The sequence below is a fragment of the Nycticebus coucang genome, chromosome 6 (assembly GCF_027406575.1).
Source record: "Nycticebus coucang isolate mNycCou1 chromosome 6, mNycCou1.pri, whole genome shotgun sequence".
NCBI classification, from domain to species: domain Eukaryota; kingdom Metazoa; phylum Chordata; class Mammalia; order Primates; family Lorisidae; genus Nycticebus; species Nycticebus coucang.
Window position 1 is genome coordinate 49104449 of NC_069785.1, and position 27374 is coordinate 49131822.

Here is a 27374-nt window from a genome sequence, read left to right on the forward strand (position 1 = left end):
AGAGAAGTTCATTTATTACAAACAAAGGATGCGGGAGTAAGGGCCCCCACCCAAAGATGTTCACTCCCTAATCTGTGGAACTGTGAGTCTGTTACTGTGTATGACAAGTGGAGTTTGTAAATGTGATTAAGTTTGCAGGGGAGATTATCCTAGATTACCTGGGTGGGCTCAATCTAGTCAAAAAGGTCCCTGTAATCAAAGAAGTCCAGAGGATCAGAGTCAGGGATAGATGTGAATATATTATGCTTCTGGCTTTGAAGAGGGAGGATGGTGGAATATGACCAGTAATCAGGGAATCCAGGCAGCCTCTAGGAAATGGACCCCCACTCCCCTCTAAAACGAACACAGCCTTCTAGGCATCCTGAGTTTAGCCCAGTGAGACTTCTGGGCCTAAAAGTCTGACTTCTCTAGACTTCTGACTTCAGAAATTAAGAAAATGAATTTGAGTTATTTTTAGCCACTAGTATATGGTAATTTGTTATGGTAACACCAGAAAATGAATACAGATGCTTTGGAACATTAGTCTGCAGAAATTCCAGTTGAGAAGAGTTGCCACCAGTTAAAGAAAGGCTCCCAGTGGAAATGGGGGACATTTCTGGTTGCCTTTGGCCATTGAGACCTTCATGGCATATGTCTGTAGCAGGAGACTCCCCTCCTGCAAGGTCATGATTTAGATTGGTTTGGCCACTTGCATGTGGCACAGTAAGAACAATGTATTTATGAATTTATGGTATTTAAAAAATCTTAACTGGGTGGCGCCTGTGGCTCAAGGAGTAGGGCGCCGGTCCCATATGCCAGAGGTGGCGTGTTCAAACCCAGCCCCGGCCAAAAAATCACAAAAAAAAAAAAAAAAAAAAAATCTTAACTTGCGTTCAAAAACAGACTCACCATTCCTAAAGAAAAGTCAATAGCAGAAATATTTCCCTCAGGGAAATAGGAAAACATGTCTCAGCACTGGAGAATATCAGCATTTCGTAAGTATTCATAGTGGGATCCAGAACCTATATTATTCTAATGACACCATATTCTTAATATACTTTAATTATCAAAAAACTAGGTTAAAGTATTCTACAATATTCATGGAGTGTTTACTTGGACTCTGCTAATCATTTAGTCCTACAAGATTAACAAAGCGGATACTAACATCATATGCACTTGGGAGGACCTGGATGGGAAACCAAGCATGCCAGCAGGGTATCCCCAGGTGTTCTGCTACTATGGGAATCTTTGCAGAATTCTGTGCAGTGTGGATCAACTACAAGGGAATGAAATCTACACCAGGCAGGTGCCTGAAAGCCTCATGCCCGCAAGAACCGCTATCTCTTGTGATAACAATGATATCACACATTATACCACATAGGCATAATTTCAAGGGTCTCTGCAAAGGACATGTCAGTTCAAAATTCATCATGCTCCACGAAGGCCCACGTGTGACTTCCTAACAAATATTTATAGCTCATGAAGGTGCCTCCCAATCTACAAGCAATTTATCAATCATGGGGGAGGTTGCATCTTACCATCAACAACATTGGTTGGCAACATAGCAAACATATTACCCTAAATAGGTTAGCCCAGCTTGAAAGGTAAATGAAGGGCATACTCTCATGCAGAAAGGAAAGGGTGATGTTAACTCTACTCAAAAATATGTTCTAAATTGTCCCTTTCCATGCATAACACTGCGTTATCATCATCACTGTTGTTCTTCATGGCTTCTTCTGAGGATGAGTATGCAAGTAAAGCTTTATGCTTTATATGCATTGGCTCAAGTTACCATATGAGCCTTACAGGGAAGACATAAGTAATGCCATCTTTTCCTAAATACATTGAGATTCGGAGAAGTTGACCAAACTGCTGAGTCTTTTAGCAAGTGAGAGGCAGGACAGTTGTTTGGAGCCAGTTCTGTCTGGTTCTTAAATCCACTCTCCTTCTCAGTTTGCTGTATTCTCATCCTTTGTTGCCAAAGTTGTGGCCCTCGTCATGGGCACCTTGTCTGTGTGCAGCAGGACTCTGCTCCCTCGGGACTTGGGCGCTGTTCTCAGCCTCTCAGACTCCCTATGGCCAGTTTCACTAGCTAAGGAGGGCATTCGCTTTGAAATAAATGTGCCCATAAAACAAAGAAGGAATTTGCACATGCTTAGTTTCTCAAACTCAAATGGGCTATCTTTAATGGTTAAAAATAATGAAAGAAAAGGAAGAAAGGAGCTGGGGATATATGAACACTTCAGCAGTTCACAATGGTCTTTTCACAATTACATTTAACATTTGGTACAACTATGCAACCCGAATGTGGGCAGACTGTGAAGAGTGCTGGATTCATATCAAAAGAGAGTGGTGAATTAGTTGGGGAGAACAGCCTTTAACTTCTTGTGCAAAGGAAGTCTTGAATGTGGAGGTAGTGAGGGTCAACCATATTCACTAATCACTTCCCTCACAAAAGAGGCTGCTTTCAGCTCTTGCTGACATCAATAGGAATACTAAATCCCTTCCTAGCATTTCAGCTGATTCCTTTCACAGCGGGATCACTACTGTTTCACCTCACTTTTGAAATACTGCAGTCTTCACTGGCCATTTGGTGGAGTTATAAATGATTGTTTATCTAAATCAACAAGTGGTAAATCTCCTTTAGTTCTAATTTGATTTAAATTAGCTTACCTTGGGAAGCAGACCTCCACACGTGCAAATTACCGTAAACAGCAGCCTTCTTTGATGATTTACATAATTAAATGAGAGAATATTAAGACATTACTGTGAAGTGGCAACCTATGATGCCTATTTTTTAAAGTGAAGAATAGGGTAATCCTTCACTGTTTCCCCGCTGCCATTTTATACTAAAGCAAACCTCATTAAGATCACTGTGGTCTAACAGATACGTTCTTCTGAGATGCCTTGCCCCCAAATGTATACAACTTTCCTAAACCTTTTTGAAAAACTGAGAAATGATGAAATGTCCAAATATATATATAATAATTTCCAAATATATATTATGGTATTACGGTATATCTGATTTATAAAATCACATATAGAATAGGTATTTTGAAATGTAGGAAACCAAGAAAGACAAAGTACTTCAATTAGTTGTACTTTGGAAAAGGTATTATACTACATTGTTCTACTAAGCATTGTGTGGGGGAAGAGATTTTCTTCCAAGTACTCTTGGGATTTCAAAAATACTTCTGCTTTTGGGGAGTGAGAGTTTTAAAATGTTATCGGAAAGTCTGGCAATTTTAGCATGAAAAATCTTTAGTAGCTTTGTCAATAGAGAAATCTAATGAAGTAGTTAGATTCTATGGAGCAGGGCAAGCCCTATTTTTTAAAACAGAAGGCTATAGGGAGAAGTTCACTCTGCATCTGTTTTTTTTTTTTTTTCAATCCTTTCATGGACTGTCAAAAAGATGCTTTGTTAATGATTGTGTGGTATAAAGAAAACCCTTTATTTTGAAAGAATAAGAAACTACAGTAGCACCTTTATACTCATAGTTGACCACCTCCTTAGATTGACTTAATTTTCATAGACTAGGGTCTAACAGTCAGTACAGTAAGGCCTAGTGCCTTATGTTGACCACCTGCATAACATTGACCAGTTTGTTACCATCTCTTGGGTGGTCTACTTAGAGAGGTTCTACTGTACGTGGGCATCACCAGTCATCACCTGCCTCTCCAGCATGCAGGTACTGTCACGTGGAGAAATGCCTTGATACCATGATAGCCTCCAACTCCACAACCGAGCAAGCTATACTAGAAGTTCTGGAACAGAAAGACCAAATGCTGATGCTCGGATCAATTTAAAGCACATAGCAGGAAGCATGGGGGAAAAATGGGGTAGATTAGCATGCCTAGGGTAGAACACAAACGTGGCTTAAGGATCACACTACTGGAGTCTCATTTGCACAATGTTCATATACATGATCAGCTGCTCAGTTCACGGGGCTGTATTGACAGAATGTGTATGTCCCCTTAGTTCAGTGGTTCTCAACCTTCCTAATGCCACAACCCTTTAATACAGTTCCTCATGTTGTAGTGACCACCAATCATAAAATTATTTTTGTTGCTACTTCATAACTGTAATTTTGCTACTGTTACGAATCGTAATGTAAATATCTGATATGCAGGATGTATTTAGGCAACCCCTGTGAAAGAGTCGTTCGACCCCCCCAAAGAGGTCACGACCCACAGGTTGCGAACCACTGCCTCAGATTCATACGTTGAATTAACCCCAATGTCCTGGTAACAGGAGGTGGGGCTTCTGATACATAATCAGGTTTAGATGAGGACATGGGTTGGGGCTCTGGGATGGGATTAGTGCCCTTTTAAGGAAAAGAAGAGACACCAAACATGGGTGGCTTTCTGTCTCCCCTGTAAAAAACAGCAAGAAGTCCGCCTTCTGCAGACCAGGAGGAGAGCCTCACTGACACCCAGTTATGCTGGCACCTTGATCAAAGACTTCCAGCCTCCAGAACTGTAGGAAATAAATGTCTGTTGATTAAGATACCCAGTCTATAGCATTTTATTATGCCAGCCCAAACTGACTGGAGCAGGGGCAAAGTGAGGATATGAGGCCCCTTGTTCAGAAAGTAGGAGGAAAATGCCATTGAAGATAATAAAATATCAAGATCTATCAATATCTATCTACCTATCTGACAGACATCTCCCCTCCTCACACACATACTCCATTGTCTTCTTATACAAAAGTTCAAAGAAAAAAAATGATTAAGGATTCTAGACCACAGAATTGTCCTTAGCTTGTCCTATGTCTCTGCCACATCAGCTTTGTCTGCTGATGGCCTTGAACAATATAGTAAAGGTTAAAGGACTAAGAAAGTAAAAGCAGAAATGGCTGGCTTTGATTTGGATACACACGTTAGGGGAGCCCCCTTAGACATCTACGTAGACCAGCGTTAGTACTCTCGGGCTCAGGCTTAGCTGGCGTATGAGTCTTGTGCTCAGAGGAGAGGTCAGGCTAAAGAGATCAATCAGAAATTCATCTACCTGTAGAGCTGATTCAAAGCCTTAAAGCAAATGAAATCACATGGAGAGATACAGAGAAGAGAAAGTACACTAGAGGAGAAAATGTTTGTTTTTTCTCTCTAGATTAGAAGCCTCCTGAGGGCAGATCACATGCTTTGATTTGTTTTATAATCCTACCAGTGAGCAAAGACTCTTACACATTACAGATGTTAAACATAGGTGCAGAGAATGAATAAAAGTGTAAACAGGCTATTGCAGAGTATTACTATTTTTCTCTAAGATTTTTTTGTAACTCTCCCTAATTTGAAAAGGGTTTGCTTTTCCAGCAGAAATTATACATTGATATACTATGTGCATGCTTGGTAGAGGTGATTTTACTGTTTTATTCCTGTAAGTAATTAACCTGTTTTCCATGCCTTCTGTGATACTAATTAAGAATATTTAGTGTGGAATAACTCATTCAGATGAAACTCGCATTGCCTTGCTCTTTCTCACTTGTCATTGAAGATGTTTTAATATAACTACGATATCATATATCCATTATCTCCAGGAGCTTCATAAGCAATTTCCAGTGGCTGTTAGCTTCACTGTTTGTTGACATTTTGTTCTTTTGGAAGAATTTCCATCACTGTTTTTCATCTCCTTTGGAAAGGAAAAAAAAAGGCAAAAAGAGAAAAACAATGTCTTTCAAAATGTGCTTTATGAACAAATATAAAACCTGGGGACTGAAATTACTGTACAAATTGAAAGGGTGTCAGCACTCCGTGCATCCCCCAGCCCCCAACACTTGCCCTAGCAAAAATCCACAGCAGTTTCTGTCTTAAGAAAGATCTTTTAATCCTAACCAAGGCATTTGCGACTTGGCTAATTATGAAGTACAATTAAGAAATGATTAAGAATTTTTCCCTTCTTAGCTGGAACTCAGGAAGTCTTCTCTTTGTTCTCACCTACTTAATCACCTTTGCAGTCATTTCCAATCTAACTTTACTCCTTTTGACATATCCTAAAATAGCCCTTTTAATTCTGGCCGGAGATGTTCTTTCTTTTTATCTGATCTGGCACTGTCTCCTGCTTTATTGGCTGCTATCAAATAAGATACCCTTTTATAGCATCTAAAGACATGGATACCTCACTTTTGATGCTATAAATCCCTGGACTTCTGCTTTTCTTTGTTAAGTCTCCAGAGTAGGACCACAAGTCCTAGGTTCTGTGTCTATGCCAATAAAATGAACAGGGTTTGTGGGGTTTTTTCCGTGTTTGTTTTTTTTTGTGTGTGTGTGTGTGGGCTTTTTTTTTTTTTTTTTTAATATCCTTGAAATGCTGATGAAAAACATTCCAATTCCTTTTCCCTGTGCCCCCTGAGGACTCAGCTAAGGATTTTAAAGAAATGGAAAGATACGGCTTAGCACAGAAAAGGGAAGATACAGTAAATTGAAACATAGGGTAAGGCGCGTGTGAAGGCTTGTAAATGAGAGCCAGGAAGTGGTATCATGAGGTAGCTTGGTCTATTCTAGTGTCCTGATGTCAGGTGATGGCCGAGTAGCTGTCATCAGCCTCTCAGAAGCAACCTAACGCCTTTGCTGTTAAAGCTCAAATAAGCCACAGGGAAGACCCTCGTCTAGGGAAGACATGCCTTCTATTGCAGGAAGAGCCACAACTCCACAGCCAGACTGCCTAGGTAAACTTACCAGCAACGTAACATGAAAATAATTTACAAATTCAAAGATATTTTAAAAATGTAAAATTTCGTACACTTTCCCAGTTAAAAGAAACCTTGTTGGCCATTTTTAATTTTTTCCCATTATTATCTGCATTTGGGGGATGAAATAACAACAGGGAATAAAAGAGATTTAAATGATTTGCTCAAGGTCATGTGGCTGGTCATTCTAGGCCTCAGGCCCACAGTGAGCTTTCTAGTCCAGTAAGATTCCCAGGACAGCTCCGCTCCCAACAATCTATTTCTAATCAAGCACCAAAGCCATATTCAACTTCCTGATTCTCTTACCAGTCGCCATGTGCTGAATCTCTCCAAGAATTTTCCTCCACTCTGGGCTTGGTAACTATACATCAGCCACCTGAATCCCCATCGTCCTGAAGCCTGACCTTCTAAACTTCAACTACACTGACATCCTAGCTGATGCCCGGGGTCTGCTTTTTGTATCTACGAATATGTAAGAACAACTAAAAAGATTTGAATGTGGCGGTTGGAGAACATGTTCTTCCTCCAGTATTACTCATCATCGTCGGCAGGGAAGGAAGGCTGATGCTGGCCAGTGTATTTTGCTGAGGAGGACGTGGTCATCTTCACCAAGGCCCCGTGAGAAGAGCCTGGGGAACTAAAGCACTGAAACGAATTTGGAAGACGATTATGTTATTGCACTCATTAGAGTGGAATTATGTGAGGACGAGCGTCAAACTAAAGGACAGAATATCAGGAGAAAAGACGCTAGGAAGAATGTCCCTGAGAGATGGGGCCATTCGCGAGGTCTGTCCATGAAAACATCAGTATGTTAGCATCACCCGGGCCCAGCTTTGAGCAAACGGTGGAACATACTGGAAAGTGTTGGTGGATATTGAATCAGACAAAGTTTTAAATAAGAAGAGTGGAAGTTCAGATCATAGACTGGGTTGTGTTTATTTGGAAGAATTTCACCTTTATGATCATCTTCTTAAGATGGTCAAGAGAGTTTGAATGAGTTCTGTGGAAAGTTTGCCGGGACTCAAGACACCCCATGGTGGAAGATGATGCTTTAAGTTAAAGAACAGAAATCACAACCGCGAAAGCTGCTTTTCAATGAATACCTGCTCTGAGCCACACATCAGGTCAGGCCTTTCTATGCATTCTCATTATTTAATATCCCTTGTGAACCACTAAGGCAAATGATACCCCCAAATTCATAAAAGAAATCTGATTTTAGAGTGACTTAACCCAAAATGAAAGGTCACTATAGGCTCAGTGTTGTTGAGAATGCTTGGAATTGTGCTCATGTCTTGATTTTCCAAGGAGGTTTTTGAGCCTACTTTTCTAATGATTTATAGTTTATCCAACAACTAGCCATTTCTTTTTAGATGAACTTTTATGGGATATTTCTAGAGCACACTTACAGACTCCCTGGCTTTCATGGTGTGAGGGTGTTGATTTTGAAAGTGTGTACTTAAATGATTTTGAAACCATGCTGGTGAGTGAAATAATTCAATATAATGTTCAAGCAGGCTTTTGTCAAAGAATTCCTAACAGAAGCAGGGTACAGAATTTCTAATATGAGCTAAGCCAGATGTCTGGATTCGAATCCCACTTTTGTCACTGAGCAGTATGTGACAGATTATTTACCTTCTTTATGCCTTCCTCGTCTCACCTGTAAAGGGAAGATATAAATGGCACCCCACCTCATAGGGTTATTGATTGAGTTACATGAATTAACTTCTTAAAACACTTGGATTCCTGTCTGATAGTTGGAAAATTCTCAGTGACCATTAGCTGTTGTTATTATTGACATTGGTAATTGCCTCACCTTACTTTTGCCTATGATATAATTATTTTATTTTGCTGTTCAAGTCCTTTCATGACCCCACATTTATTGTAGATTAAATGGTTGTCACTGTTATTTTGAAATGTTTGACCTGTGCCGTGCACTGCCATTTAATGCCCACAGGCATCAGAATTTGGCAGTGCCATTGACACCACCCTACAGATGAGAAACACCACCCTATGGAAGAGAAAAACGGGCTTCCAAGAAATGTTTAAATTTGCCTAAGACGATAAAACTAGCAGTGGAAAATTTTGAGCTGAAAGCCAATTTCGTAAAGATGTGATGCTCTGACTACACTGTGTTATAATTTGTGACCTTTCTTTCTCCCACCACCTGCTCACCCAGTCTCCTTGTCTTCTACTCTGTCAGCCTGTTCTCACCCAACTTCCCAAGTTTACACTCCACTCTGGGAATACTCAAGGGTTCACAGTTCCCCACACGCACCAAGCTCTCCATTCCCAGGGACTGTGCTCATGCTATTCTCACCATTTCCAATGCCCTATCCCCTTTGTAAATTAGGCAAGTTGCTGCTCATCCCATAAAAATCACATCTTTTTTGAGGTCTGCTCTTAAGTTTTTAAGTCAAATTTAGGCTGTTTTGCCTCTGGTGCACTCATACCAATCCACAGCACATCTGTCCATTTATTTTCCATTTAAAAATATTTGTCTTCCTCACTAAACTTCAAGCCCTTCAAAAATAGATGACTTTTACTTTCGAGTTTTGCCTTCCCAAGTCAGAACTGAGTTTTTTACCAACTAAGCAATTCACAACGTCTTAAAATCAATCAATCCACCAATAAAAAAAAAAAAATTCAGATTGTTTTCTAGAGCTTCAGAGTCCCATAGAACTTTCTGTGGTGATGAGAAAATCTGTACTACCTGGTAGCCATTAGCCACATGTGTTAAATTCGATCTCATAATGGGATGGTACCAGGGAAGACCTGGGATTTTAATTGTATTTGTTTCATAGTAATCAGTGGTTCATGCCTTGGGCAGACAGTTCTAGAAAGAGAACCAGGGCAGGACTTGATTGAAGATTCTTGCTGAGTGTGCCTCATCCGTGTTTCCTTCTCAGCTACACAGTATTTCTTGTCCGTGGTCAAAGAGAGGGTGTTACATACCTTGGAGACCAAGATCTCAAGATGCTGCAGTGAGAAAATGATGCTCTTCCATTAGACAGTGGCTCTTGAGAGAGGAAATTTGAGCTCATCGCACCACTCTGCTAACTACAGCAGTCATTTCTGTGATAGGGTTAACAGTATTCCTGAAGAGCTATTTCAAGTTCATAGTGGATATTTAGAGCTGGAGAGTGATTTCTCTGTTGGGGTGCTTACAGGTTCTCTGCAGAACTAACAGGTGGGAAATGGCGTCATCCTGTCTTTATCTGCCTCCACTGGGCCTGTCCAACGTTGCACACAGATGTTTATTTTCCATTTGTCTTACTATACTGTCACTTGTTTGTGTTCTGTTCTCTCTCCATCCTAGGTAACCTCCCAGGCTCTTTTTCCTCATGCATCTTTATTTCCCTCGGTTTTACCATTTGACATAAGAAAACAGGGCAATAAATGTTTGATGAATGAATAAATGAACACTGAACTAAGGAATAAGCCAACGGTTCCTGCAACTCCAACAGGCATTGCCACCGTCACAATGGGGTGAATGTTTTTGATGGATCCCAGCCTGTAGCAGTGTTACCCACTAGGAAGGGAGACATGAAGGAACAAAATCCTGACCTGTTCACAGGACAATCACAAAGAAAAGCAGTTCTGTGTGCTGGGCTTGTCCAGGCAGTTAGAAAGGATGGCATTTCAGTCAAGTTGGCAGTACCACCTTGCAGTTCACCTGGGTAATTTTAGATTTAATGAGTAGGAAGCAACACGATGTTTTAACAAAGGCCTTTTCTCCACAATTCCTGTGTTGGCTAGAGAGGTTACCCAGCCTGCCTCAGTTCTGAAATGAACTTAATTGGTGAACGGGCGACTTTTTTTTTTTTCAACGTTTCTGTTTGAAAAGAAAGGGCCTAAGGAAAAAGTGTAAAAAGTGATGAGAAAACCCCAGCAATAACTATCACACATACACACATCGCATTTATCCCACAAGATAGTGGTAGGGAGGCTAATGGTTAAATGGGGCATGCATCTCAGCTCACTTTTGTTCAGTAAGTATTTAGTGGGCAGCTCCTTTATGGAGAGAAACATAATTAAGGCACAGTTTCTTCCTTTAAAGACTTCACAATCTAAGACAGCAGTAAGGCTCCTAAACTAATACCTTGTCTCCGATGTGATGCAGGCAGTAACAGAGGTGGCCCGGGTGTGTTGGTGGCACAAAGGAGGAGAAAGTTCGATCTATTGGAGTTCATCTTGAATGATGTGTAGAAATCGTTCAGCTACATGGTTGGGGAGGGGCATAGGCTGGGGAGGGAGGGCCCCTTCACTTAGAAGGAAGAATGTGGTAAAAGACAAAAAGCAGGTATGAAGCTTCATTTGGTGGGGGAGGGCGTATGTGGTTGGCTGCGCCCCACTGTCGAGGTGCCCATTCCATCACAAGGTCACTCTGCATTTCTGGAGTTTGCAGGGTGATTCTTGCTTTTATACATGACTGACAAAAGGAAAATGTCTGAATGGGAAGGTCAGCCAGGAAGCTGTTAGAGTAACTTCAGCCTCAGCAGTGTAGGGTCCTAGTCAGAATGGTGGCTGTGAAAATAAAGAGCAAAACTTTCAAAAGTATGTTCTAGAGAAGTGATTTTCAATCCCCTTTTGTGTCTGAGAACTCCTGAGAAAGAAAGCTCGCTTCTGTCAGTTAATAGAAATGGTACTCCATACCAGTGTTTCTCAAAAAGAGTGGGGGATTTCATTCGGAAAGTCGCCCTAAGTGGTCCTGGTATGCAAACCACCCTCTAACTGCTCTACCAAGGATGATCCCTATTTTAGAAAAAGAGCAGAACTTTGTGAGAAGCTTGAACCAGGAGGGGCAAAAAGGCTGAAGGTATTAAAAATAAATGTTACTGTTTACTGAGAAAGGAAAACATGGGATGCAATGAACCTTCCTCTGGGAAGCCAGAATTGACTCTGTTTTCACAGGAGCATGACAGGGTAGGTACTACCATCCTCACTTTGCCACGGAGAGACCTGAAGTTCAGCAGAGTCTCAACCGTCTTCCAGCTCCATTTACTATTGTGACCATGGCTGGTTCAAGCACAGGACTACTGATTGAAAAGCCTGGCCTCTTTGCTGCATAGAACACTGCGTCTTTCTGGGACCTATAAGACTGTGACCTGTGTGATCCCTACAATTGTAGCAGGGTGTGCTATTCATAATGGTAGTCACCCAAAAGGACAGGCTTTAGGAGAAAGCCACCAAGCCAGTACTCTGGGCTTCTACCGTCTCTCTCCCTTTTCTTCCTCTAATATCACCATTAGAGTATGTCTCAAAGAATGATGAAGGCTCACATGCTATTTTGCCAAGAGTGTGTGGGAGGGAAATGAGTGAGTCATTCATTCATTTTTATTCAGTTGTCACATATTTATTAAGCTAATATATGCCAGGCACTTTGCTCAGCAAGAAGGATAAAAAGGTATCTTTGCAAGCACTGCTTCCGGAAATCCATTGTTTCATACAAGCTGAAGCATGTGAAGCGTAGCGGGTGTTAGGTGGTCAAATGGAGATGTGACAAGGTGACATGAGAACGTTGCCACCTCCCTGGTCAAGAGGCAGGTGCTTCATAAGGAGTAGGGAATGTGCCTGGGAGCAGAGCGAAGCGAGAAAGGCATTCGGAAGAGTCAGAGCAGCAGGCAGAGGCACTGGGGGCTGATGTTTTTTGGGAGAGGCATGCAGTCACGGAGCAGTAGCTGGAAAGGAAGGACTTGGCTGGGAAGGGTTTCATGTTCTCTCTCGGAGGGCTGGAATCACATCCCCTGGGTGAGGTGCATTGGTGGCGAGGAGGGAGGCAATTGTAAGGCAGTGCAGGGGGAGCATGATCTTAAGGCAGCGGTTCTCAGCCTTCCTAATGCCACCACCTTTTAATACAGTTCCTCATGTTGTGGTGACCCCCAACCATCAAATTATTTTCATTGCTACTTCATAACTGTAATTTTGCTACTGTTATGAATTGTAATGTAAATATCTGATATGCGGGATGTATTCAGGAGGCCCCTGTGAAAGGGTCATTCAACCCCCAAAGGGGTCGTGACCATGGGTTGAGAACTGCTGTCTAAGGGTTTCAGAACAGAATTGGGAGAGCCAGTGGGGGAGGATTTGGGTGGAGCAAGGGTGGTGCTAGGATTTCCTCCCGAGTCTGCTCCAATCCCCCCTCCCTGCCAACACACACACCTCATTTTGCTACCTCAGAGAGCTGAGTCATTGTGGGGGTCAAGGGAAATGGAGGAGCAGCACTAGCTGATCTGGGGAGTCCAGGGTTGAGGGTAGCATACCGGCCCTAAGTGAATCAATGCCGCGGGGCCTTCCCTACAGCAACAAAGTCGGTCCTTGATGTCTAGAGGGTTCTCCTTTCCTTTGTCCCTGCGCTCTTGTCGCCTGGAGGCTCGCCTCTTCTCGGCCTTGCATAATTCCCTCATCTAGCTGGGGGCTGCCTATAAACTCTACTTCTTCTAATATTTCACTGTCATTTTCAGCTCTGTTCCCTCTTTCTCTCAATCATTCTTTAGAGCAGGAGATGTCATCCAGAGGGGTCTGCGGCTTGCATAAATGAGTTATGAATCCTCATAATTTCAAGTGGGTTACCAAACCCCTTCCGCGCAGAACCTGGCATCTGGTAGCTCCAGAGTGTGAAAAGGACATTATGCATATGTATGCAGAGTCACATGCCCTGCAGTGCCGCAGGAGGACTCGCCACACTCTCAGGAGATGGCCATGTGCAAGGAAGCCTGAGAACTGCTCTTTGAAAGGAAAAACTGCGCTCGCAGATCCTTACTGTTCTGTCTTCTGTTTACAAATCTTTGCTTTTCTTTTTCTGAGCCCATGAGAGGAGGGAGGAAAAGGTTTGACTGAGTGTGTAAATTACAAGGAATATATAACTTTGCACATACGTAGGCAGGTAACCATCGGCAACTACTGGAGACAGTGAAGAAAAAAAAAAGCCACCAAGCACAGTGCGTGCTCCTGCGTGAACACAATCGCAGACCTACGTTCTCTTGATGACACTGCGTGAACTGTCTGCATCACAAAAATAATATGAAAGGACTTTGACCTGATGTTTCCATGTTCAGTGTGATACAGAGGCTGTGGAATGTCACACAAGGCAAGGCAGGCGGAAGGGTCTTGTTCAGGCAAGTGGACATGATAGGACATTACTTAGACTAGAGGGCAGATATTGGGTAAGATGGTGAGCTCAGACTCATCCCTGGACCCGCATCCCAGCTCTGCTACATGACCTTAGTATGGCCATTTGACCCTCTTTAATCCTTAAATTCCTCATTTGTGGATTTGTTATGAGGATTAAGAAAGAAAACATAGGGTTATAACCTCTAGAATGGGGTGTGGTACATAGCAAGAACTCCAGAACTACAGCTGTTCTTATGTGGACATTGTTACACCAGTATTTGGGCACCTCATTTGGCTTCAAGTTTCTTAGTTCTGTAATTGGACTAGTGCTCACTGACAGATTAATGTATAAAGAAAACGTGGGAAATATATACAATGAAATGTTATTCAGCCTTTCAAGATAAGGAATCCAGCCATTCGTGACAATGTGGGTGAACCTGGAGGTCAGTGTTCTAAGTGACGTCAGGCACATAGAGGCAAATGCTGCAGGATCTCACTTAAATGTGGAATCCAAAACAGTCAACCTCAGGGAAGCAGAAAGCAGGACAGTGGTGAGGGTCTGGACGGCAGTGAGAGAGGGGAGGTGTTGGTCAAAGGGTGCAGACCACCAGTTAGAAAATGCCTAAGTCCGAGAGACCTAATGTACAGTATGACATTAGGGAACATTATGTGTGCTGATGGGTATGTTAGTTGGCTTGAATGTGGTAATCGTTTCATGATGGATACATAATTCAAGCGTCATGTGGTACACCTAAATCTGTTCAACTTTTTCTCAAACTTCAATAAAACTGGGGAAAATAAAAATAAAAACAAAACTGTAAGTTTAAAAAAAGTTCCCATTTATTTTTATATAAAGTAGTAAAAATAGTAGTATTCTGTGGTATACATATACCACAGTTTGTTGATCCATTCATAGGTTGATACTACTCAGCCTTTAAAAAGATGGAGACTTTACAGCTTTTACATTTACCTGGGTGGAGTTGAAATACATTCTTCTTGGTAAAGTATCACAAGAATGGAAAAATAAATATCTCAATGTACTCAATACTAATATGAAACAAATATATATACAATTGCATGCTCATATGAACAATAAAACACAAATACAGTCTAGCATGGGGGTAAAGCAGTGGTTCTCAACCTTCCTAATGCCGTGACCCTTTAATTCAGTTCCTTATATGGTTGTCACCACAGCATGAGGAACTGTATTAAAGGGTCGCGGCATTAGGAAGGTTGAGAACCACTGTGGTTGAGGGAGGGGGGTGGATGTGTGACAGAAGGAGGGAGGTCGTGAGGTGGGATCTCAGCTAATGTGCATATTGTGAGGGTGTAGAACACACCACCTGGGTGAGAGGCTTTTTTACGAATGAAAATTTACCCTGGAAGTGAGAGCAATGTAACCTAAAAATTTGCACCCTCATATTAATTAGAAATTAAAAAGTAATAAAGTAGTAAAAATAGTGCAGGTAAAGACACCTTGTAAAGTGAAAACTTCCAAATGATTGGAAAATATGATTATTATCATTAATTTGGAGGTACTTAGAATTAAGGGAAAGGGTTATTTGAATAGATAGAGAATGTTACTGACAGGCAGAGGAGCGGATGTCTTGTCCCTCAAGCCCAATCCTCCTCCTCGGGGCAAAAGCTGCCAGATGCCTCATATGTGTATAAGGTGGATATTATTTGGAAAAAGAACTAGAAGATGTTCTTTTCTCTTTCAAAGTGGTATAGACAAGGTGGAAACCTGCAGTTATTTGCATTTCACAGCTACTGAGCTATTACCATTCCTGGGGCTTAAAGATTTAACATGATTGCCAAAGCACATCTGATTGATAACCAGCCGGAAGCTCAGATGCGTGCACTTCCTGCCAGTCTCCTCTGCTTGCTTTTGCATAGAGATGATGCCCTCCTGCCCTTCTTCCTCCTCTCTTCACCCTAGGAGGGGAGGGAGTGTGGGTCTCAGAAGTAGGACAGTAGATTGGACCCATGGCCAGGTTACCAGGGACCTGCTGGTTATCACTGGGGCTGCCCAAATCCCCTTTCTCAGTAAATCTCAGCACTTCCCCATCCATCTCTGTGGCCTGGTGTGAAAGTGAAGTGAGGAGGGGTGGGTAAGATAGCCACCTCCTGGGCATGGTCTGGCATCCTCAGACCAGCCTGGAGTTGAGCCCGCCTCAACCACTTGAGCTGTTTGACCTGGTTTAAGTTATTTATCCCTTTGAAACTTGCTGACTGCCTTTGTAAATGGGGGATAATAACATATCTACTGCACAGGACTTTCTAGGAATTAAATAGCATGTTCCAAAGAACATAGCATAGAACAAAAGCTAAACAGACATATACTTTCCATATTCATCCCTTTGATTTGCTATAATATAAAAACAATAACTGCATTCCTTCTTTCTAGCTTCCCTCATCTATTAAAAAAAAAGCTTAAATGATTTATAATTCCTGTACACAAGTAAAGGCTTAAAATTCCTCCACTTCCAGTGCTATAAAAGAGCAGGGAGATTGCTCTATAGATTGTTAGGTAGGTGGGATACAATTGTACTGAGAGATTAAGAGAGGGAAATTTGACCTTGGTGGTGGCGAACAAACAAGGTTGTGGTAAGCAAATGAGCATAGAGCAGTGTTTTTCAACCTTTTTAGTCTCATGGCACACTTGAACCTATAAACTTCAATAGCACACTTAAATTATGTTGATCAAGGAAAGAGTAAAAGAAAAGAATATACCTACCCGTGTTTTGAACTTCTTTTGAAAATCATTTAATCAATCATCCTTAAACATTTTTGTGGCACACTGGTTGAAAATCACTGGTATTGAGTGAAAAAGGAAAGACTCATAGAGTGATGTTTTGTTGGGTTTAAGAAAAGCAATTTGGATAAACTGACCTATGCAAAGATAATAAAGATTCTTCCAAGGGCTGTGCTTGCAAATTTGAAAGAGGGCGACTCAAAGGAAGCATAATCGTGTGTCTTGGAGAGAAGATGCCCTTCCCTGCCTTCCAAAGCACACAGGCAGGAATGCCGCAGACCTTACAGAAGGCCGCATTCCCTGCTGGACAGTGATCTCCCCAAGAGCAAGGACTCCTCTGTGTTGTCTCCAGGTGAACTTGCTGAATGTTGAACTTTGGATGCATAAATGAGTATTAGTTGTGCACTTAAAATATTAATGCCTGAGTGTGGGGTAGAATCCAGGAAAAGAGAACCCGGTGATCTTTGTATAATAGCAACTCTCCTGGAACACTTCCTGACGACACCCCAGAGCACTTTTGCAAAGCCTGGTTATTTTATTTAAGCTTGTAGACAGGTTTTTCTTGCCTGCCGTACAGCTGTGAGTGTGGGAGTGCAATTCTCTGGGGACCTGGGCATATGTTCTTTCCCTGAAAAAAATTCTGGGAGAGAGCCCCAAAGGACACGTTGTACCCCTCTCTCATCCAAGAAAGTAAACTCCTGCCTGAAATGCACCCTTGGCCAATGAGTAAATGTGTGAGCTGGAAATAGAGTTTCACCAACTTAACTGTGTGTTGGGATGAAGAGTGAAGTGATGGATGAGTTGGAATTTCTGAGTTCAATTTTGGATCTCCCACAATAACTGTCTCCCACAATAACTATCATATGACAAGCTCTCCGGGTTTTGGTCTCTCCCCCATAAATAAGGAGATTCATCTATAGACATGTGGAGATACTTTCCAGCCCAATGCTCCCAATTTTATTGGCATTTACTGCAGTTGTGAAGCTGGAAGAATACTCAGATTTTTGGAGTCCAGCTTTCTCATTTCACAGATGAGAAAACTAAGATGCAGAGAGGTGAAGTTCTTTTGTCAAAAACCACAAAACCAATTAGCAGTGATCTAAGATTGGAACCAATATCCTCAGACCTCCAATCCAAAGACTTTTAACCTTTTATGAGTCTTGGTTCAACTTAAAAATCTGATGAAAGCTATGGACTTTCTTGGAGTGGGGAAGGGGATAGGAGCAAATGCATCACACGTAAATACAGAAAATTTTAAAACTATTTAAGGGATGTGCCTTAGATTTCAGGTTAAAATCTCTATGAAACACTTTATTACCCAAAGTACATGTTGGAACCAAATGTTGCAAAGAACACATTTCTAATGTGATGGAACGTGAACCCCTGGCTTCTTTGGTTTAATAACCTCATTCGTACAAAAAGCATTAAAACACGACTAGAACAAGTTTGGGTTTATCTCTACCTTCCAACTAGGGCTTGCTCACCTATTTTGTTGAAGGCAGTTTCTGATTTTTTAAAAGCCAGTTCTTCTTTTAAATATTACAGTGGTTGTCGCTCTTATAAATACTCCTGTTTAATCCAGCATTCAACTTATGTCAGCTGTTGCCAGATAACACAACAAGGGTTTGGTTAAAACAGAAAAGATTTTCTCATTAACTGGATCTGGAAGTGGCCTCTACTAATTAGTTCTTGAATTAGATGTTTGGCCTAGGTGTATGAAAATAACCTGTTCTCCTTGAAAATATATAGTATATAGACCTGGACCCCAGCCCAGACCTATTGATTCAGAATCTTTAGGAAGGATAGCTAAAGAATCTGTTTTTACAAACTTTCCAAGTATCCTTAAAATACTCCCCTTAGGAAGCTATGCACCAACTCCAGTGCCTAGACCACTTTTCAAAGCAATTTTGGAAGTCATTTTCTAGAATGGCATCAGAACTGCCATGGTGCAAGGACTGACCATCACATTCATGAACTCATCCTAGAAAAAGTGCTACATATCTCATTGCTGAAGATCACCACCACTGTCCCCAGACGGCCAAGGGATGTACTTCAGAAGCAATCAGAGTGATATGCAGCAATAAGGTGTGTAGCACTTTTTCTAGGATGAGTTCACAAACTTAATTGTCAGATTTCATATAGAAACTGCTATTCTCAATACTTGTCTGAATGTTTTTCAGTCTCTAATGAAACTAATGATAACACCACTGTAAAAGAGTCTTTGGTCTTTGAAATGTTAGGGTAACTCAGAATTCAAACTTCTGGAAAACATTCTTGTGTTTTGCTAAAGTTTGTATTCTTCCATTTTTTAAAGAAAGTATTTTTTTTCTGACAATTGATATATAAGGAGATGAGTGGCCATGGCTTAGCTAATGTCATGCTGGGCTCTGTGTAGGATATCAAAACTCCCTGTCTCTGACCCTCATTTTTTAAGAACTTAGTATACTTATTTTAACATTAACAATTGCATGTATTCCTGCCATTGAAGAATTACTCCTATAGTTATTTTATTTAAATATGGATATATCAAGTGGATTATTCCAAAAAATACTTCAGTAGATGGTAAATATAAAATTTGTATCTCCTCTTAACATCAAACAAGCTACTATACATACTCGTATACTAGTAGAACAAAAGTCTGTCTGAGAATGACTAAGTCTGAGATTTGCTAACTTTAAAACACTACAGCTTTTCTATGTGTCTGAATGTGTCTCTGGTAAACAGGTGGATGGGAAGCTGTTATGTTGGGACATGCTACTGAGTTACTCAGATACACCTGAAATGTATGTCCTAGGCACCCTGCAGCCAGGGAATGAGCTAGAACCTGTGTTCTAGATGTGTCTGAAAGATCCCTGACATCCCTGTTTCTGTATGGTTGCTCATGGATTAGGTCCCTGTACTCCAGCAGAGTGGTCAGAGGAAGATCAGCATACTCCAGCCCTCAAAGCTTCATCTCCAGGGCAATGCAGAAGCTTCTTTTGAATAGGAGGAGAGGGTCTCCTTGGGACTCTGTAGTCTTCCTGACATGGTACTCCGTGAAAGCCCAGTTGCCCAATTGCATGGCCCACAGAATGACCACAGCCTTTGCAGTCCAGGAAGCACATGCGTCATTAAATGGGATCGGTTACCTTTTTCTTCCCCACAGATAGCATATCACAGTTGCAGTTTATTAAAACTACCTATGCAATGTACTGTTATTCTTTATCTTTACATTCGTGAGTGGCCAATTCGCAGTAGGAATTTCCAGGTGGAGATTAATAATCGGTCTCTTAGGGCAAGGAAAAAAAAAAAGAAACTATTGGCGCACTGCATTCAACTGTGTTTAAGAGGTCTTATCGTTAAAGCAGCAACAGGCATTCTCTAAACCAAGCTTGCTGGCAGTGCTGGGCATACAGGATTAGAATAATCATACATCAGGCTCTGTCTCACAAACGTTTTTCTTTGACTTTTGGCAGGATCTCCAACCTGAGTATATGCCAGTTGAAATGGGAACACTGAGGCCAGCAATTTAAGGATTTCACATTTGCTTGCAGTGGTAAGATTTAAAGATATAACAATGAAGGACATTCAATATTACTGGGTTAGATGTGAAACTGAAGGTGTTCAGGTGTATCTTTTTTAGCCAATACCGATTTCTGTTCACTTACTTTGCAAAACCATATCAAATACGAGATAAATCTGTAATCCATGAATATGGAAGGTAGAATTGTTGGCATGAGGGAAAATGAGAAAACTAACAATAATTAAGCTTATTTATGTATGCACATTCAGACCAAGTGAAGGAAATGGTTTTCATTTTTTGGCAACGAAACTGTTTCTCTTCAAAAAGATGATCATTAGGGCACCAAGGGATCCAAAGTTTAAGATCAGTGGGGAGAAAGGGAAAGTGGAGGTGACTGTTTCCAATTGTGAATGGCATAGTTGTACTCTTGAGTCCGAAGATTTGGTTTCTGAGAGAACCAGATCTGTAGTTAATTAAGAAATGGCATAAAAATGAAGCCTGTCTCATGTTAATAACAATGCACTTTCACACACTGGATGCTTGCTGCCCTCAGAGATCCATCTGTGTGCCATTATGTAAAAAGTGGTCATAATCGTGAAGATGTTGACAGATGGATTGCAAATTGTGTTACTGGAAGATTATTTTGAAAAGAGAAATCCTCCACTCCTTTGGGTGTGTATGTATACCCACATATGCACACACACTCACACTCTTTCTCTCTTACATCTGAGGCCCAGATATAATATTGAAAAGTAATAAATATTTACATCTTTTAGGAAAGAGAGCATAGTCACTGAACACATGTCCGATATAATGTAGAAATCATTCCATGCTATGGGTAGACAAAGTAAAACAAGATTATCTAGGCTTCAGTTGATTCATTGGACACTGAGTTGTTGACTTTAATAGATTAAATTTAGAAATAATCCCCATTCCATTACCAACTTTAAGTGGAGCCAGGTCTTCATAGGGTGAAGCTGTGGTTCAGCACATTTAATTCTCTGAGAGCTACCATTTTAATATATTTTTATATTTTTCTGAGTCCCTAATTTCATGTGGCCTCAAAGCATGTCCATAATACCTTGAACAAAATGTGACTTTTACCTGTCTGATTTGTCCAGTCTTGGATACTGGCCTCATATCTATGAATTTTTGAAGGATGTATTTTGGAAATTCAGCATTCATATTTACTCCTCTTAGAATTTTCCTCTGAAATTGCCCTGCTGCTTTATCCACTTATATTATTGCAGTAACTTTTAGTTTAATAGCTTGTATTCTCAAATCCATTTATGGAACAATGGGAGAACGATTGTGAAATAGTCTGGAAGATGCATCCCTCAAACCAATACCTGAAAGCATGATATAGCTTCACACTTCAATTCATAGAAAAGTGAATGAATGTGGCATTATGATTTTTTTATTTTAATATCCTATTTTTTTTGAAAATTAAGTAACTTTGCACGTGAGTTTCACATTTTACTTGATAATTTAGAAGTGTGTTCTAGGAATTAGCACCAATGCCTAATTTCCATACATAAGAAATGGTTTCTCCATATATCCATGGAATTGAAGATAACATCTTAATGAGAGTCATTAAATCTCAGATATTAGAAGGGGAAGAGTTAAACTGGACAGGGCTTTTTCATCCCAAGGCTGAACAATTTGAGGAAGAGAAAAATGAGAGAGAGGGAGAGAAACAGGCATGTGATTGGCCTTAATGAAACATAAAACTCTATGGAAGCCATCCGTAACTCAACTTCTGGACCACAGAAGTCATCATTTTATCTGAACTCTCAAATTGTGCTTTTTGTTATCAAAAGTGAAAGCCTACAAAAAAGCCTCAGTAGATCATGCTAAATTGATTTGCATCATTTAGGACAGTGGTTCTCAACCTTCCTAAACCCGCCGCCCTTTAATACAGTTCCTGTGGGTCGCGACCCACAGATTGAGAACCACTGATTTAGGATATGGCGAGTTTTCTTTAAATTAGCCTTGGCGCTCCTAATCTCTTCTGAGAAACAATGATGCTACTGAATCCTGTCCCACTTCTGCAATACCAGGACACAGTGCTTATTGGTTAGACTTGATTGATTAAGGCTGCATCAACACAGGGCAGCAGTGTAGACGAGCAGAGCACTGATTTGGAAATCAATGGACTTCCGTCCTAGTCCTAACACAATAGCTACATTAGCTAGAGGAATTTCTCCTTCTTTTGCCTCTTGAGATTTTAAATAGTCTTTTAAATGTCAGGCCTTAGTTTAATCTGTAAAATGAGGTCAATACTCATTCTGCTTCTCTGTAGGTTTACTTGGAAATAAAATAATAAATAAGCGACACTTTGGGAACTTAAAATCACTGTGCAGAATTTAGTATTGCTGGAAAGTCAGTTCTTCACTAACAGCACTTGCCCGATTGGCATGTTACATCAGAAGAGCATTTTCATCCATCCTGTCTGTGTTTTCACATTGACGAAAGGCTGACAGTTGTTCTGAGCTCCGATATTCTTGGCTTTTCTCATTAAATAGTGATAGCAACAAAAGTCAATTATTACCTTTCTATGACTTTTATGTGAACCTGTCTCTGGTGTTTGTACTACACTGATCCTAAATTTCATGAGATACAAGAGAAGAAATGTGTGCAATCCAAGCCCTGTCAGCAAGAAGGAGAGAAGTGGGTCCCTGGGATGGACCCTAGACCTCCCTCTCTTAGACCTCCCTCTCTCCAGTTCTTTCCAGATGTCAACTTTTCACCAAAGCAGACACTGTATGTCATCTTACCCCTTCTCCTCCTCTCTACCCACCCGTCTCCTTTCTCCTCTCCTTCACACCTCAGAAAGTCCTTTGATTGTTTACAATCTAGGTTTTTTTTAGCTATTGACCCACAGCCCTCTGCTTCCATAAATTCTGCTTTAAGTGTTTGATCTGTAAGACAAATACACCCCCGTAGCCCTGAGTTTACTCTGTGACTCTGTTTCATTACCAATGTTGTAGGCAATCAATATGAGTTGGGGGGAAATGTCTTGGGTCAAAAAACACAATTTGCTTGAACACACCATAATCTTTGCCCTTGCAAAGAAGTTGTTGATCATATGTCCTTTAAGAGGACAATAAAGCCAAATTGTTGATCATTTGTCCTTTAAAGAGACAATAAAGCCAAATTGTTGGACAGTGTAACTTAAATAATACGCAAGAAATTCCAACAATTACACGACATAGAAAATCTTACAGAGCTCCCAGTTCATGTACTAATGTTAGAAGCAATCAAGGACTATGAATAATGGATGAAGTTAAACATAGTGGTCCAAATTTTTATCCAGAGTGCTAGAGAAGAACGTTAACATAATGGATGTGGATCAGAGAAATTGGCTGACATACGAAATATCAACCAAAAGTATCATCCATTTACCTTTTTTTTAGGGATAAAATTTACACACTGTTATAAGGTCACCACTATGGAAATAGTGACCTGTGTGCATTACCCTCCTCTCTCAGGAGACTCTTCCACAATCCCAGAACCCCCAGCCACATAGAAGCATCATTATTCCTTCTGTGACTATTATAATCTGCCCTTATTTCTATCAATGTATTATCCTAAAAGAGTAAAAGTAGCTAGTGGTCCCTTCAAGTCTGTCTCTGGTCCATTCTGTCCTCGTGTGAGAATATAACTTAGACCATATTTGGGTCACACAATTCTGAGGCTAATCTGGGAGAGAGTAACCAAAGAGAATTAAGATAAGAATAAAGTTAAGTATGGGAAATGTCTTCCTAAAATTTCCCACCCCACTGGATTTCCATGTATTTATAACGGACCCAATTAGCCTAAAAATTATAGTTTTAGATCATCACAGCAGATCACACAACTAGCAACTCATTAAACCAGTATTCTCAGAATCTGGCTAATCTGGACACTTCTATGGTTTCCAGAGTTACCAACTCAAAAGGTCATTTCTCCATTCAATAATTGACCCCTTCTCCCCCACACCAAGCTGGAGATGAGATGTAATCAAGAAAGAGAGCTCCTTAGGACCCTTCTCAGGAATGAGATCATGAAATTATGGAAATTGAATGAAATTCAAGTAGGGTCTCTAAAAATCTCAGCTATTTTCATTTACATTTCACTGAAGCTCCAGAAAACTGCAGGTATTTTCTATTCTAGTCACCCCCTGTTACTTTGCAGCTGATCAAAATAACCCATGACTAACAATAGGAACTTGGGAACCGCCAGATCTGCAGTGGTCCCATCTATCACTCAGACATTTTTGGTGTAATAAAGTCCAAAGCAAATTTTCTTCTTTCATTTTCAAGTTTTGCATCTGACAAAATGTCGTTAGAGCTCAGTGACTTATAGAAAATTGGGACAGATTGAGAGCCTCCGATAAAAGGCAATCTTTATATCACTGAAGGATTCTACTAAATTAAGGGGCAAGGGGAGTAATAGTTCTTAATAATGTGTTGTCTGTTGTCTTATGAACCATCTGCAAAAATTCTAATTAAATATCGAAAGATACATTATAACGTATATCAAAAAGACACAAATATGATCCCAGAAAACATTTTAAAGGCTTAAAAATTTAATATGTTTGTTTTGGAGGATAGAGGGAAAGAGGAGCTAAGGAACCTAAATTGTGTAAACATATTATTTCATCCTAATATCAGGCAAGAAGACGTGCTCTGACATCTCATCCCTTGGTTATGGATTTCACCTTTTAAGCTCCATCTGCTTATAATGTGTGTGTGTGTGTGTGTGTATGCATGAAAAAGGGGAGAGGAAGGGGGAGGAGAGAGAGACAGAGAATGTCTGATAACATAGGAAGGACACATCAAAAGCAAAACATTTAAAGGTTACCTGAAAGGGTGAGATCTACCAAATATATTAAGGAGTGGCAATTACTGCTTTAGGATTGTTCAAGGATTAATGTTAATTCTTAATGTTTCTATGTGTTTTTTAATAAGTTATACTGCTATATTGTCATGACATAATCATGACAACTAATTCATCCTTGGATCCCTCTGAAATCCTGTTTTCATAAACAGGAGATAGCATAGTTAACACAGACATTCCACGTGGAAGACATTTGTAACTTTCTGTTTTCCCTTAATCGTCCTATATCCACTTTTATTGTTGGTTTATCCATTGAACAAATATTCATTGATCATCACCTAGGTATTAGTAGTCATCATTTTGGGTACTGAGGATATAGAAATAAACTCAACAGGTAAAAATTTCTGCATTCAGTGGTGCTTGTGGCTCAAAGGAGTAGAGCGCCGGCCCCATATGCTGGAGGTGGTGGGTTCAAACCCAGCCCCGGCCAAAAACTGCAAAAAAAAAAAAAAATTCTGCATTCATGAAGATTAACTTCCAGAGGAGGAGGTGAATTATAAAAATATCTAAAATATATAGCATTCATAATTTTTATGGCCTGTATATATTTTATATTTAAATGAGTGCAGAGGAGAAAAACAAAGGGAAGGAGATGTAAAATGTTAGGGGTAGGAGGCAGACTTTCATATAGGTTGGCCTGGTAAAGCTATTCTGTGCAGATGCCTTCTGAATAAAGGACTTGAAGGAAATGAGGGAGCAAGCAGGCAGATATCTGAGGGAAGATTATTCTAGGCAAAGAGAACAATTAAGTGCAAAGGCTCTCAGATAAGAATGCCTACTAGATTTGCAAAGCATAAAGGAGGCCTTTCAGGCTGGATCATTATGAGGAACATTCTGGTTGCCATGTTGAAAGTGTGTCCTACTCTTTTTGCATTGCTATAACAAAATAGCATTAACTAGGTGGCTTATAAACAACAGAAAAGCATTTCTCATAGTTCTAGAGGCTGGGAAAACCCAAGATCACTGGCAAATTCAGTGTCTGGTGAGGGCTCACTTCCCAGTTTATAGCCCAATTCTTCTTGTGTCTTCACTTGGTAGAAAGGGCAAGGGAGCTTTCTGAGGTTTTTAAAAAATAAGTGTACTAATCTCATTTATGAAGGCTCTGCCCTTTTGGCCTAATCACCCCCCAAACACTCCGCTTGTTGATACCATCCCCTTCTGGGTTAGGATTGCAACATAGGAATTTGGAGGGAAATAAACATTCAGACCATAGCAGAGTAGGAGGCAACTCACAGGGTGGGGAGGGAAGGCGTAAGTGGTAAGTCCACTTAGGAGATAACTTCACTAATTCCAGTACAAGAGGAGAGGGGAGTGTCCTGCGTCTACATGTTTTATAATTCACCTCCTGCACTAGAAGGTAATCTCCATGATCTTAACTGGAAGTATGAAAATCTTATCCATAAAAACAGAAGTGTGGATTGTTGGGAAGCTGTATAGTAAGAGCATGTGGATGTTCTCTTTTGACTATTTACCCAGTATGAGACACATGAGGCTACATGAGTGTTAGCATACAGTGGTCACCCAATTGAATTTAATGGGGGCTAAGATTTAACTGGGAAAGTTTGCCAAAATAGAAAAGGATTAAGATAAGATTATAATGATTATCTATGGAATTTAAGCTAGAAAGGAGGGAAGAAGGAAGAAAGGATATCATAGGACAGCTATATCTCAGGAACACATAGAGATTGGATTTGGGGTCCTTATAGAGTTGTAGAATTGCAAGAGTTACGGTTTTTAGAAAGAGTGATCAAGAAAAATAAGAGATCGTGATTACAGGAAGTAACATTTGTAATTGAGATTTTGCTGCAAGAACTGCAGTTATTAATAACAACAAAGTCATGTGTGCGATTGTGGAAGTGAGTAGCTCAGACAAGTGGCTGATAAAATCTCTGGAAGAGAAGTCTAGAAACTGAGAAGATAGACTACTGGATGGATCATGCCATTGGATATTAAAATGGTCAAAAATTAAATAAGACTAGTACAGGGTGTCCTGAAAGTCACCTATAAATTCACTATATGCAAGGAAAACAGGAAATTATAGCTAAAAGTATTTTCATTTACGAAACAGTCATTACTAAGTTTTACAAAATATTTACAAGATTTTCTCTACCTGCTGTCCACCTCTTTGTAAAATTTTGCAATGAATATTTAGTAAATAATGGTACACATTTTCTCTATGTATGGCAACTTCATGGGTGACTTTTGGGACACAGTGTATTAGAGTGATATTGAACCAAGTACTAAAATCTCCAACAAGTGAAGAAAGAATGCACTGGAGAATGGTGGACCATGCGCTAGGAATGGCAAGGGGGTATGTAGGCTGATGACGGGAAAGGGAAAGCTGCCGTTTCACTGAGGGAGAGGGGACAACATCTAGACACAGTAATGAACAGCAAGGCCACCCACCATGCTTTCAGGTTCCTTGGAGGGGACAACATCTGGACGCACTAATGAAGAGCAAG

The 27374-nt window shown here is 40.5% G+C and overlaps 1 protein-coding gene across 1 annotated transcript in view; it reads left to right on the plus strand.

Annotated features, from left to right (window-relative positions):
• SEMA6D (semaphorin 6D) overlaps positions 1 to 27374 on the plus strand; it is a 639731-nt gene that overhangs the window by 223705 nt on the left and 388652 nt on the right. Inside the window, exon 2 of the mRNA XM_053594672.1 lies at positions 19985 to 20064. The gene's annotated coding sequence lies outside the window, so the exon portion shown is untranslated. The remainder of the gene's footprint in view (positions 1 to 19984; positions 20065 to 27374) is intronic.